Source organism: Ambystoma mexicanum, chromosome 10, assembly GCF_040938575.1.
Source record: "Ambystoma mexicanum isolate Mex_15411 chromosome 10, UKY_AmexF1_1, whole genome shotgun sequence".
Taxonomy (NCBI): Eukaryota; Metazoa; Chordata; class Amphibia; order Caudata; family Ambystomatidae; genus Ambystoma; species Ambystoma mexicanum.
Genome location: NC_090932.1, coordinates 1,181,937,282 through 1,181,951,148, shown reverse-complemented (window position 1 = coordinate 1,181,951,148; position 13,867 = coordinate 1,181,937,282).

Here is a 13,867-nt window from a genome sequence, read left to right as displayed (position 1 = left end):
CCTCATTGAACTGCACCGGCTGGAAGAGCAGCACAGGGTGCAGAGCTCAGAGAGGAGTCGGAGGAGATGCCATGCAAGGTGAGAGCCCATACCCCAGCACCATGGACCTTGACTGACAACCAGCTAATCACCATGTACCAGCTGGCTGGGAGACCATTGATGAGCTGCTCACACTGATCCATGATGGCGTAGAGAGCAGAATCAAAATTAGAACAGCTGTACCCCTGCTGCTGAAGTTTGTGTATGTCCTATATTTCTTGGCAACTGGCACCTTCCAGCACAAAGTGGGCATGCTGCATAGCAATACCCAGCCTATATTTTGTAATGTGCTTGTGCAGGTTCTGGAAGCACTCATGGACCATGTCTCCCATCATATCTTCCTGCCCACCACCCCGGCTCAGGAGAATGCCATGAAGGCACGTTTTTATGAAGGAGCCCAAATGCCCAACGTAATTGCTGCTTTGGATTGCACCTATGTGGGGTTGTCAGCCACCCATGCACTGAAGAGGTATACCACAACAGAAAGCAGTATCACCCCCTCAATGTCCAGGTCACCTGTGAACCTGACCTCCTCATCCACTGCTGTGTCCACTTCCCTTGTTCCACCCACATTGCCATGGTCCTGTGGAACAGCATATTGCCCGGGTAAATGGAGAGGCACAGAGGGCAGCACCAGTGAAATTACATGTGACGGGGGGTATTGCCACAAGTGAACAATGCATGCCCATACATGCAGGACCTACCCTCTCACCCCACACATGACAGCCAAAACTCCACAGGACTAGGACATGCTTGACAAGGCAGTAGAAAGTTGCCAATGCATATTGCTCGAAAAGGCAAGCAACACACACATACACACAGGGCTTCAGGAACCACAATACAACATTATGGGCCTCATTACGGAGTAGGCGGTAAGTAACGGTTCTTACCGGCATGGCGCAAATAACGTGTCCGTGTAGTAACCAGCCCGCTAATTACATACCATTACGAGTACGCGGGCACGAGCTTTGCGCCATGCCGGTAAGGATACTACCGCCATGCCATTAAAGGTCCCAAAAAGTCCCTTAGCGGCATCAAGGAAAGCGCTGATAGCACTTGCGCCATCCATGAATCAGGCATTAGCGGTAACCGCTAAAAGCGGTGACCGTAAATAAGCGGAACCGGAAGTAGCGTCATCGCACAGGAATGGGAAAGAGCATGGCGGCCATCTTTACAAACACAATCCATTTGCCATCCTCTGCCCCCAGGACCTGCAGCAACATTACAGATGGCCAAACGTATTCCTACAACACCTGAGAATGCCCAAAGCCCTAAAGAAAGGTGCAGCGCGCCAGCGCAAGGAACGCATCTCCAATGAGGAACTGACAATGTTAGCAGACACACTAGCTGCTAACGCAGAGGTTGTTTTTACAAACGACATGCGGCGTCCAGCACTGATTAAAAAAAGGAGATTTGGGCCGAGGTGGCACGGAAAGTCAGTGCGGTGGGCTGTCAGGTGTATTGACCCACGTTTGAGTCATTAAGCTGCAACATTTGGTGCAGTGGGTTTAGAAAATCCAAGATGGCCAAAAAGCCCACATGTGCGCCAGAATCCAGGAGAACCGTGCAGTTTGTGCGCACACCAAAATGGTCGCCTAACCTTCCACCCACCAGTGCGAGCGTGATGGGCCAGGGGTGCCATGAGTGGAATGTGTGCCAAAGGAAAAACAGCAGTGCCCATTAGCTTAAAAAGCCCTTTGAAATCACCTTGGTTTCTCTGAATGCAAGCTCAAAATGCCTATTTTCAAACATTGCAGGATATTCAAAAATCTTACTGAACACCAGCAGACATTTGGCAGAATGAAGTTTTGTGTGCATACAAAATCTGGAAAGAAAAAGAGCCCAAAACAATGTTCATAACAAAACTGGCTGAGCTGTGGAGGTCAGCAGCTTAAGTTAAACTGCACTGAAAACCGCTAAAATAGAAATGTTTAAATTAAATGAGGGACCTACTTTTGAGTGTCACATAGTTTGTAACTGTTGAAATGTCATAGTTTTGAACTTAGAATCAGCACTCTAGCTGCATGTGTAAAAATTGTCAGTTTGATTTGAATGTAGAAAACTGGGAACAAAAAGTGACATTTAGCTGAAACCTGGCTTAATGAAACTGGATTCTGCCTGACAACTACCCCCGACAGGAGTTGAAACTGGATCAACAGCTGTGTTCCCAGGCCTGGCTGCATTCTGATGCCCCCACAAAAGGAGGTGACACCTCTCTGATTGAATTACCTGGGGACTGCAGGAAACTGAACAATGGACTCAGGCAAATGTTATATTGGGGGAGCCGTAAAGTGGCTTCCTCTTGGGAGAAGTGGGAGGAGAAGTGCCTGTGAGAGCCAGCTGAGCTTGGGGAAGTGGAGAAACCAGTTCTTCCACCATGTGATGTGGGAAGCCACACCCCTTTTTGACCAGGGCATAAGTTAAAAAGATAGATAACCCATAGTGCGGACTGGTCAAAATTATATAAGTAATATCATTATTCTTGTGATTTTTCTGTGCACGTTTTCAGAGGCGTTAGGACCCTGTGGTGTATTCTGGGGGGTTGCTAGCGGAAAATAGGGTCTCACTCCAAATGTCTGCATGTTAAAAATCTGACACTTCATCAATTAATGTCCATACTCCTTGCGCACAGGTGTGTAATTTTTGGTAAATGTCCGATATTGGTAAACCAGTCAAAAAGCGCAAAATGTGGTCATTTTTGAATGCAAGCCCCCAGGAAGATCAGAGGCGGACAAGCATGGACCATAAGGAATATATAATGTGTACATGTAATTTCAACAAATTGTGTATCTGGGAAATATGTATTTGAATCAAATATAGATTTGTGGGCAAATTGACCAGGGGAGGATCCTCTGACCCATAAACAGACCTCATCATGATGACAATCAATTTCCTTCCCCCAATCATGGGAGAGGGGAGAATTGGGCCAATGACAAGTAGAGAGGGGCAGGCTTAGCTAGGCCCAGGCACACATCCATTTTCAAAACACATAAAAAGAGACTGCTGGGACAGGTAGAGACATTCAATTCCATTTTCTGCGGGACGCTCTGCCGGGAGACTCCAGACTTCACAACCATCAATCTCCAAAGACCAGAACTTTACTTCAGAACTTAAAGCGAGGGCCTAAACCCACAAACTGAGAACTCTTCTCAGCAGGCCTCAGCATCCTTAAAATCATCTGCAAACTATTCCACAGCCGGGCGAGCTGTCTGAATTCTGTGCCAAGAACTTTTGCCAGTACCCAGAAAGCAGTGTTACATCCATAATCCACTTGATCCGGACCGGAAGCAGACCAGAGATCCAGAGAACCACAGGCCGCTGTATCCAGAGAGCTGACCCAGATCGCTGTGAAGTGCCGAGACCAGAACCGGAGTCCAGTCCAAAACCTGACCAGATCCGTGGCGAGGCCCATTCCTGCCCAAAATATATTGTGAGTACCGCCAGAACTGTGCAGAACCCAATCTCTTAGTTAAAATAATCTAATCCAAACTATTTTAACCTAAGTAGAACTGCCTCCTAGAAATTGTGTCATCTGTCATTTTTAAAGCTGCACAACTGTCACCTGTCAATTCTGCAGCTGCAAGCTGTCAACTGTCATTTTGAGTTTTACATTAAATCTGAAAATCTACTTTTATTAAATCGTCCGTATCTCTTGAACCGTTTGGGCTAGGAACGAAATGTAACTTTCATTTTAAAGCTGTGATTCTAGGCTTTCCAACGAACATAGATCCTACTCCTTATACTTTTACCGCAATCGCGATCCAGGCACTCGCAAAATTTACCGCGATTTGCGATTTGGCTCAATTTCTCCACTTGTCAAAATAGCAGCTCCATTCTTTCCTTTGTTAAAATCCGTTTGCAACCTGGTAATAACTCATAGAGCATTGCTAAAGTGAGCCTGAACTAATACCAACAAGCATCTCTCACTCACCCTGAACCTCCAGAGGGAATTAAAAGCATTTTTAGCACATTTCTCACTTCATTGTCATCACATTCAAAGCATTTTTGGGCCTGTGTTTCAAACCTCTACCTGTTTTCCTCTAAGCTTGCTGGGGGGGAACTGCATTTCGTATTGCATTTTGTTGGGATTCTTGAAGACTGTGTGATCTCCTTCCATTTCTTACATTGCATAGGGGGAAGTGAATTTCAAGGAAAAGTGATTACATTGTCTTTTGTTGAAGCCATATCAAGTTATTTTCTGTACTGCATTTCATTCATCATTGCATTTCCTTGAACCATATAAAGCATTCTTTCCCACCTTATTCTTCTGTTCCTATTCATAAGTTACCTCTTGCTGATTACTGCTCATATTCACAAGTGTAATATCCATTATCAATTTATTTATAGAAGTATGATATATATATATATATATTGTTTACATTTTCAAATAAACCTTTTAATTTGCAAAACAAACCTACTTCTTGGCTCAGTGGGGTCAGGGGGATTCTAAGAGGGGGGTGTTATACAAGGGTTGTCATCCAGAGTACTGAACTGGACATAAAAATACATCAATAAGGGTTTTCCTCAGCATCCCAGACTAGGCATTGACTTGGCTGTAGTGTTGATTGAATATCGCTTACAGGGCTCCACCCCCCACACTGTGAAGGACATATGCAAGCGGTGGGACGATCTACGCCTCTGTGTACGGAGTATACTAGCAGCCAACAGGAGCCTGGCCATGGGTACAGGAGGCGGAGGAGGATCCCCAATCAATATGCAAGAGTGGGTGGAGACATGTGCCAGCACCATTGGCATCGAATCCATTGAGGGAGTGGGTGAAATGGAGCGGTGTGTGCCGTCATCGTCAGATGGAGGTGAGTGTCCACAGAAAACACTGCAATGCAAAGCATGAGGTACTCCCCAAATGTGACCTGGAAATTAGCTAATGGACGGGGCATCACACACACGTACACAACCCTGCCCATATGCTGTGCACATACCCACACAACCACATGCATGCAGCACCTCAGACACGTGTCACCCAGACTCATGCCTGTATGACCCACCCATCTGGCTAACAACCTGTATGGCCAAACTTGAAGTCCAAATGCATAGAACTGCTGCAACAACAACATATGCATGATGCACGTTGACCCATCACCGATGCTATCCCTCTCTTGGTCCCCCACAGGCTCACAATCCGACATTGAGGAGCAGGACTCTGCGATGCAGGCCCCACCACCAAAGAAGCAGGCCAAGGGCATGGAAGTAGGCACCAGGCCCATCACATCGAGGGGCACTGGGAAATCTGGACTGCATCAGAGGGCCAAAGCCACACATGTACCCAGGTCACCAAGGCGTGAAAGGCCGTCCGATATTGAGGCAGCACCCACACCAGCAATTTCCACCACGCAGGAGCCTGCTGCAGACGGATCACTGTCAGCCGCAAACAGCTCGATTGGCGAGGCAGCAGCCACGGCACCCATGTCAGATGTCGAGGAAATGTGCATTACACCTGTGGAACACCACACACCCAGCCCGCAGCAGTCAGCTCAACACAGCCCACGCCCCACATCAAATGCCAGCAGCCATGAGCTGTCTGGTGGTGAGTTTGTGGCAGGGAGCTGAAGTCCCATGGAGTCATCACCTGATGGCGGACACATGCCACAAGCTGCTTCGAGAACCACCAAAAGCAGGCCCAGAGACCCTGGCATCGGCATCATACAACAGCGCCAGGAGGAGCTGACAGTGCTGGTTGGCCAGCATGTGGGCGAGGGTGCCCTGGCGAGGGAGGAGTGCAGGGAACATGCCAAGGGCATAAAACAAGCTATTGAAGCCAGCACCAACCGCATTTGCGAAGAATTATCAGCTGTGAGGCAGGTCCTCACCCGTATCACAGATGCTATGGAGAGCCAGCGTCCCGCACAGGGACTGGACCAACCGAGCACCTCCTCCTCTGCCAGCTCAAGGCAGACCAGCCCCCTACGCAGGTCCGTGCGGGCCATGTGGCGCACAAACCTGCAACCCCCCAATGCTAGTAGAGGAGGTGGGAAGTAGGGGCAGCCTGATGCTGGTGACTCAAGTACACTAATGCTGCACTGAAGTGCAAGCCATGTTTGGGTGAATTGTGGGGGGAGGGGGAAAGGGTGTTTGGGAGAGTTGTGGGGGGAGAGGGTGTTTGGGGGAGTTGTGGGGGGAGGGGGAAAGGGTGTTTGGGGTGGAGGGTCCATGCACTTCATAATCTTATAAAACTTAATACACACATTGTGGCATGAAAAATCACGAGTGGACATTCTTCATTGTGTATGTGTGCTTTATTGTCTGATAGTGCACAGTGTTCTTTTGCCCACAACACCCAGTGCCCTGAGTCCCACATCCATTGCACCCTCTTCATCCATGTGTATTAGAAACATTTGTCTATCAGATGCTGGCGCACAGCACGTCCCTCCTGTGCATCGCCACCTGCATGACGTGCAGCCCCATCTTCTCCCTCCTTATCCTCATCCTCAACATCACCAGGTGGTTGCAGTTCAATGTCAGGGGGCAGAGGCACATTCCGTCTGATGCACATATTGTGCAGCATGACACATGCCATGGTGATCTTGGCCACCTTCTCATGCCCGTACAGGAGTGCCCCACCCGACCTGCTGAGGCAGCGAAAGCGTGTCTTCAAAAGGCCAAATGTCTGCTCAATCACCACACGGGTACGGGTATGTGCACGATTGTAGACCTCTTCGTGCCTGTTCTGTGGGTTCCGGACAGGGGTAAGGAGCCACCTCTTCAAGGGATAGCCAGCATCACCTGCATGGGTGCAACAATGGATATGTGTAAGTGATTACATCAAATGGATCCAGTACCTATCACACACAAGTCAACTTTGATTTGTGGATCACATCCACATATCCCTACATGCATGGAGGTAATCAAAGTAACTGCAATGTGGGAAGGTGATCTAGTCCTTGCAAGTGTTCATGCACTGTGCATGCCTACGGCAGTTGTTGCCATCAACTAGGTGATGTGTAGTCATTCGTATCCTTTGGTCCTGTCACCGTTGGAACCAGACTCCTACTGATCTGCCATTCCAAACTTGATGTCCCCATGCTGGCATGCAGCACTTCTGTTGTGGTGTACGGGTGAGATTCCGTACATTAGCTTCAGGTGATCCCTTTGTTTGCACTCAAGGTTGCATTCCCGTAGTGATGGTGTTCAGCGGACATTTGCATTGGCCATATTTTCAGCATGTTGCTGCATTGTGTTGTAGACGGTACGGTCTGATGATGTGCAGTGTACATGTGGATGGATATGGTTGTTTTAATGTGTCAGGTTCAGTCTGGCCTGACTTGGGGGACAGTGGTGTATTTCAGTATGGGCATTGTTTAGTCTGTCAACTGATCTCACCCAGTTGGAGTATGTATCTCTCCCCCCCAATCACACCCAGTTGGAGTATGCATCTCTCCCTCACCCCCAATCACACCCAGTTGGAGTATGCATCTCTCCCCCCCAATCACACCCAGTTGGAGTATGCATCTCTCCCCCCCAATCACACCCAGTTGGAGTATGCATCTCCCCCCCAATCACACCCAGTTGGAGTATGCATCTCTGCCCCCCCAATCACACCCAGTTGGAGTATGCACCCCCCCAATCACACCCAGGTGGAGTATGCATCTCTCCCCCCCAATCACACCCAGTTGGAGTATGCATCTCCCCCCCAATCACACCCAGTTGGAGTATGCATCTCTCCCCCCGCAATCACACCCAGTTGGAGTATGCATCTCTGCCCCCCCAATCACATCAAGTTGGAGTATGCATCTCTACCCCCCCAATCACACCCAGTTGGAGTATGCATCTCTCCCCCACAATCACACCCTGTTGGAGTATTCATCTCTCACCCCCACCAAATCTACTCCCCACATCACACTGCCATGTGCTTGCCATGCTACTCACCAAGTTGTCTGGCATGTCGCTCCATGTAGAGTGGTATTGTTGAGTTCCACAGGACCATTGAATCATGGGTTGATCCGGGATATCGGGCACAACAATGTGTGATGATCTTGTTAGAGTCACATACCATTTGCACGTTGATGGAGTGGTATTGCTTTCGCTTTCGGTACACTGCCTCCATGGCATGTGGGACCACCAATTCCACATGGGTGCAGTCGAGGGCACCGATGCAACTTGGGATGCCTGCCAGTGAATGGAAGCCAACTTTGGTGTTGGAGATCTCCTGGGCAGTCTGTGGCAGGGATATGTGTTCACTTGTGCGCTTCAGGAGGGCATTGAGCACCTGGTTCAGCGAGCGTGAGAATACTGGTTGTGATATGCCATGCATCTGCCCTACCGTGTGCTGGTAGGTCCCTGTGGCCAGGAAGTGGAGCATAGAGACCACCTTAAGTAGAGGGGGGATGGTGGTACGGATGTCTATGAGGCTAACAATGTCGTTGTGTGTCATGTCCACAATGCTGGTGATGGTATACAGACATGTGCGTCTCCCCCTGTGAAGCCATTATGTTGTTGAGTGGCCATTTCTGTCTAGGAATCCAGTTTGTTGTGCCAGATGTGTGTGTGATATATATGACTGTGAGAGTACAGTGGTCGTGCCCAGTGGAATCGTGGGTGTTGGGCATGATTTGCTTCGCGGTCTTGTGATGAAAATTAGAGTGGTGTAACTTCCCGGAAAATTTCTAACATATAACAACTCCCCATCCCCCCTCCCCATACTCCTCCCCAACATGAAGAATCTGTCGCCCGAACTAAAAACTATGTCGCCAGATCAACTTGTTATAAACTGTTATTACTTTCCCACCGACTTACTACTCCTACTTGGGTCAAGTGTCTGGAGTCGGGGGGGGGTGGCGTTCGCCGACGGCATGGTGTGTTGATTATGATTACATATATTGTGTTTGATCCTTCATGCGTAGGCGGCGGTGACCCCTTTCTGGTAACAGTCCAAGCAAGGTGTTTGTCATGGGTGCCTGCCTAGAAGGCAGTCGGTCAGTGTGCTCTTTTGATATTTCCATCCGTTGTTCCATTTAGCCAATGTCTCTGTTAATCGTGCTAGGGATTGGGGCCCCCATTAGGTTAATTCTGATTCTCCAGTATAGGTTATCGGGCGGGTCATTCCTCCCTTGGTCTCGGTCTTGGTCTTCCCCTGCGATTTTGATCGGCCCTGGTCCAGTCTCCTCCAATGTGGGTCTCCGCCCATCTCTATGCCTCCTGTGGATCAGTGAAGTGGACTGTCTTGCCTTCATGTTGGATCTTCAGCTGTGCCGGGAACAGCAGCCCATAGTTCACATTCATAGAGTGAAGCTTCCTTTTCAAGTGTTCAAAGGACTGTCTGGCCTTCTGAACTTGGCGGGTGTAGTCCGGGAAGAAGGCGACCCTGGATCCATTATATACCACCCTCCCTTGTGTCCTGGCCATCTGTAGGATGGCGTCTCTGTCGCGGTAATTAAGAATTTTTGCGATAATTGTCCATGGGGGCGCCCCCGGGGTTGGGCGACCTGTGGGCATGCGATGTGCACGTTCCAACGAGAAGAAGTTCGAGAAGGTTTTCGGCTAGCCATTCCTCCAGGAAGAGTTCCATGCTGGGACCCCCTGTGCGCTCCGGCAGGCCTAAAATGCGAATGTTATTGCGTCTGGACCTGCCCTCTCCCTCCTCCACTCGGGCTTCCAAGGTTTTCAGGCAGTTCAGTGTTTGTGTGAGTTGCTGGTGCACGCCGTCTTGGTCTTCATCCACGCTAAATATTCACTGCTATGCTTCTCCCGTTCGGGATGAGAGTTTCTGGAGGTCGTGGCAAAGGAACGAAACCTCGGTGGAAATAGTGTCCATCTTTTGCTCCATTGAGGAGCGCGAACTGGCGATTGTGGTCATCACGTCCTTTAGGGACAGGGGTTCTTCCATTGGAGGGGGGGTCGTCCCCGGGTCCTCTGCGTTTGGTGCTGGCTGTGTGCTCTTGGCATATTGATCCATGGTGCTTTGCATCGTGGTTTTCTTGTTTCTTTCCTTGCCCATGATGTGGAATCCCACAGGAATGTGAATGTGAGGACCAAGGGTGGACTTGTCCCTCGCGGTGTTGTCTGGGCCTCCACTTGTGACTGTGTTGCCCCTGCTATGTTACTTCCATGTTGCAGTGTTCGCGACTGCGGCTTCAGCCTCCCCAGGGCTCGGAAAAGGTTGTGGTTGTTGAGCTGGGTCCGGCGCGGGGTTCCAGTCGTTATAAACGATTGTCTGTGGGGAGAGGGAGCTGCCTGCTCAGTGTTGGGGGCTTGGATCTTTCCGCCTCGATCGCCTCCTGGCCGTGCACCTCAGGTCATCTCACCCCAGGTCACTGCACTGCCTGTGTTGTTGATCTAGGCGGTCCTGTCGCTGGTGGGTGTCCCGTTACATTGTTCCTCCCTGGAAGTTCCCGCCGCCGCGTTGGTATGCTGGGCTTCCCTCGCAGCGGCCCACCAGTCACGGGCTGTCACGCAGGGGTCCCCTCTCGACCGCGGGCGTCCCTCCAGGGGACTCTCCCCTCTGGTCGCCAGCCCCCGGGGCATATCCTACGCTTGGGCCGGCGTAGCGGGTATATCGGGCCCGCTCACCGTCCCCATCCATGCTTCTCGTCCGTGGGTGGCCCCGGTCGATATCACCCGCTGGGGGCTTTTAGAACTAAGGCTGGTCCAACCGGTTGGGATCACGGGCGGGCACCTTCCGGCCTTCACTGTGTTTTAGCGCGTTTCATGCACGGCGGCCATTTTGTTTGCCTTCAGAGGTCCCACTCTGCTGTTTTCCGGCGCCGATATCTTGCTCCTCATGCAGCGGATTCGGTCCCCTTCTCTGTCGTGTGCAGCCACTGGGTTCCGCTGCACGAAAATATCTTTTTTGATGGAATCAACTTCCCAAATCAAAGGATATTAGCAGGATATTTCAGGCGGCCACGGGAGCACCTAGGAATCATGTCTCCATTGCGTGCTTGCTGGCCACGCCCCCATTGAGTTGTCATTATTGATTTGATGCTAGAGTATTAATCTGCATCCCCATCCATCTCACAGGTGCTGCTACTCCACCTTAAAGTGCTATTGGGCAACCGCCAGCTTTATGGGCTGGTTGGGGTCCTAGTGCACACTCCCCAAGCAAGAGCACCCTCCCCCTGAATACCTGGGAGGTGAGTCCACTACGCAATACCCTCCCTAGGGGTAGAGGCAAGTGGGACCTCACCAGGACAGACTCCCCCTTTGGGGACAAGGACTCCCATTGCCAGGAGGAATTACCTAGAAGACCTGCTAAAGTACCCTCTTTTAACGTTCCTGATAACAATATCTGTGAAGAGAAAGACAATGGGCCTCATTACGAGGTAGGAGGTAGCCATGGTCCTTACCGCATTCCGGGTCCGGGTTCCCGAAATAGGGACTTACCGGGTCATTCCAACCTTGGAGGACCCGGTAAGTCCCCATTCCGGGAACCATTCCCCATTCCCATTTGAGCCCCCATAGGGCTCAATGGGAATGGGGATGGAGCTAATAACGGTACCGCAATTTGCGGTACCGTTATTAGCTCTGAAGTCCCTTAACGGGTCCCTTCCATAACGTCTGGTAAAACCAGGTGTTAAGGAAGGGACCCGCTAAGGGACCTCGGAATAGGGTGGTAAGGGATTACCGGTGTCCTCACCGGTGCCGGTAATCCCTTACCACCTACCTCGTAATGAGGCCCAATATGTGTTATTGCCCGCATGAAATTGAAAACCTCCTTTAAGCTCCTATTTTAGTAGCATGAAGAAGAGGATGTGTCGAGGAGAAGAGAGTGCACAACAGAAAGAGAAAAAGGAACTACTACTCGAGCAGGGGAAGCCCCACAGCTATGTCAGTCTAGAAAGGGGGGGATCCTGGGGAATTAAACAGAGAGCCTGTGAGTCTCAAAGGGAGACACACGTTGAAACCAGAGAGCAGCAGAGGCAAGTCGCAGAGGGTTTTACAGTCAGAGGAGACAGAGATCTGACAGGTATGCTACTGTCAGTAGCAAGAGGGCCAGGTGAGCTGAAGCCAGACGTGTGGCATACTGAAGCAAAGCAGAAGATGGAAGCCGAGATTGGTGGCACAACCACAGGGAGCTTGTGGTGGATCAGAGGTCCTCATAACAATGCCGAAAGCATTCTGCCATGGCAGATTAAAGATACTCCGGTGCCCAAGAAACCGGAATGCCATCCGCGACAAACAGAGAGAGAGGAAATGGGTGAGAAGACCCAAGACGCCAGACAAAGAAGGAAGGAAGCCGATCCTCAACGAAAGAGAAGCCTGGTGATGTTAACCCTAAACACTAAAGGTAACAGGGATAACGGAAACCGAGGGAAGGATATAAGAATCATTATTGGAATGCTCATACTCGTCATAGTCCAGAGAGAGAAAATATAACGAGAGTGAATGAGAATCATTATTGGAATGCTCATATTCATCACAGTCCAGAGAGAGAATGCATAACAAGAGTGAATCAGAATCATTATTGGAATGCTCATATTCATCACAGTCCAGAGAGAGAAAGCATATCAAGAGCGAACGAGAATCATTATTGGAATGCTCTTACTCGTCACAGTCAAGGGAGATCAAATATAACCAGAGTGAATGAGAATCTTTATTGGAATAACAAGAGTGAATACGGATCACTGTTGGAACACTCATAGGGCCTCATTACACGGACGGCGGTAACCATGGCGCTATTAGCGCCATGGTTGCCGCCAGTATTTTACCGAGTCCGCCTTGGTGAATGGGGGTATTACCGCCCCATTCCAAGGTTGCCATGGCGGTAATTCCCCATTCACCAAGGCCATTCCCCATTCCCATTTGAGCCCCTATAGGGCTCAATGGGAATGGGGAAGGAGCAAATAACGGTACCGCTGTTGGCGAGAAACACTGGTAATGCAGTCGTCCCCGTCATTTACTCCCTCTGGAAGGTCTTGTCTATTCAGGTACATGGACCTATCCCGTCCCCTGGGGTCCTCTCCCCAACCGCCCTCGCTTCTACCCAAGCTTGGAGGCTGGTCAGCAACTCAGGTTTATTAACCTTAGTGCTGTGGGAAAGTCCCCTCTCTTGACATAAGACGAGCAGGACATCCTTGGTCATGCCTTTTATAGTCTCCATGTCAAGCTCCATGACTATTACTATTACTTAGCAGTGACTAAACGTTTCTTGCAACAGTACTTTTATTGTTGGGTGACTAAGCCATGCGCAAGGCTGGTGGTCCAGGGATGAATATCAGTTTCTAAACCATCAATCAACCCCACACCTCTAGTACACCAGAAGGGATCTGAACAGATTGTAATACAAGTAAATTATAAGACCTCCTTGTCCAATTTTGGTAATATGGACGGAACGGCAGGCTTATCTCTGCAAGGGTGTGGATCGTTGGTTAGTTGCAACACAGCGAAAATACAATTATTACCCAATGACAAAAGGGACTGTCCAGTCAAGGTTGTATACAAATATCTACTGTATTATTACTACAACAGACAGTTCTAGCACACTACAGTTACAACCCACACTGTAAAGGAACACAGAGGACAGACAGTTTAACAAAGGAAAGGGATGCACTCTGGATACTGACAGGAGGGTAGTTGGTAAAGTAATCAGTCTTATAGTTCAAGATTATTTGGTTTCAACACCAAAGGGGTAAATGGTCGTAACTGTCTCTAGGGGCCTTCAGAGAAGGACCAGGGAGGCAGAACCACAATGTACCTGGTGCTGAAGAAGTTCTTGGTGCTCGACAGCGTCAAGGCAGTTCCAGGGCGCTTTGCAGCCTGTGAGACAGAGTTACTGGTGGGAGACAGCTGAGGATACCAGGCAGCAGGCAGTTCGGCAAGCGAGGCTGGACGGATGTCTGGCGTAGCAGCTCGGGGCCAAGAATCGGTGTCTCTG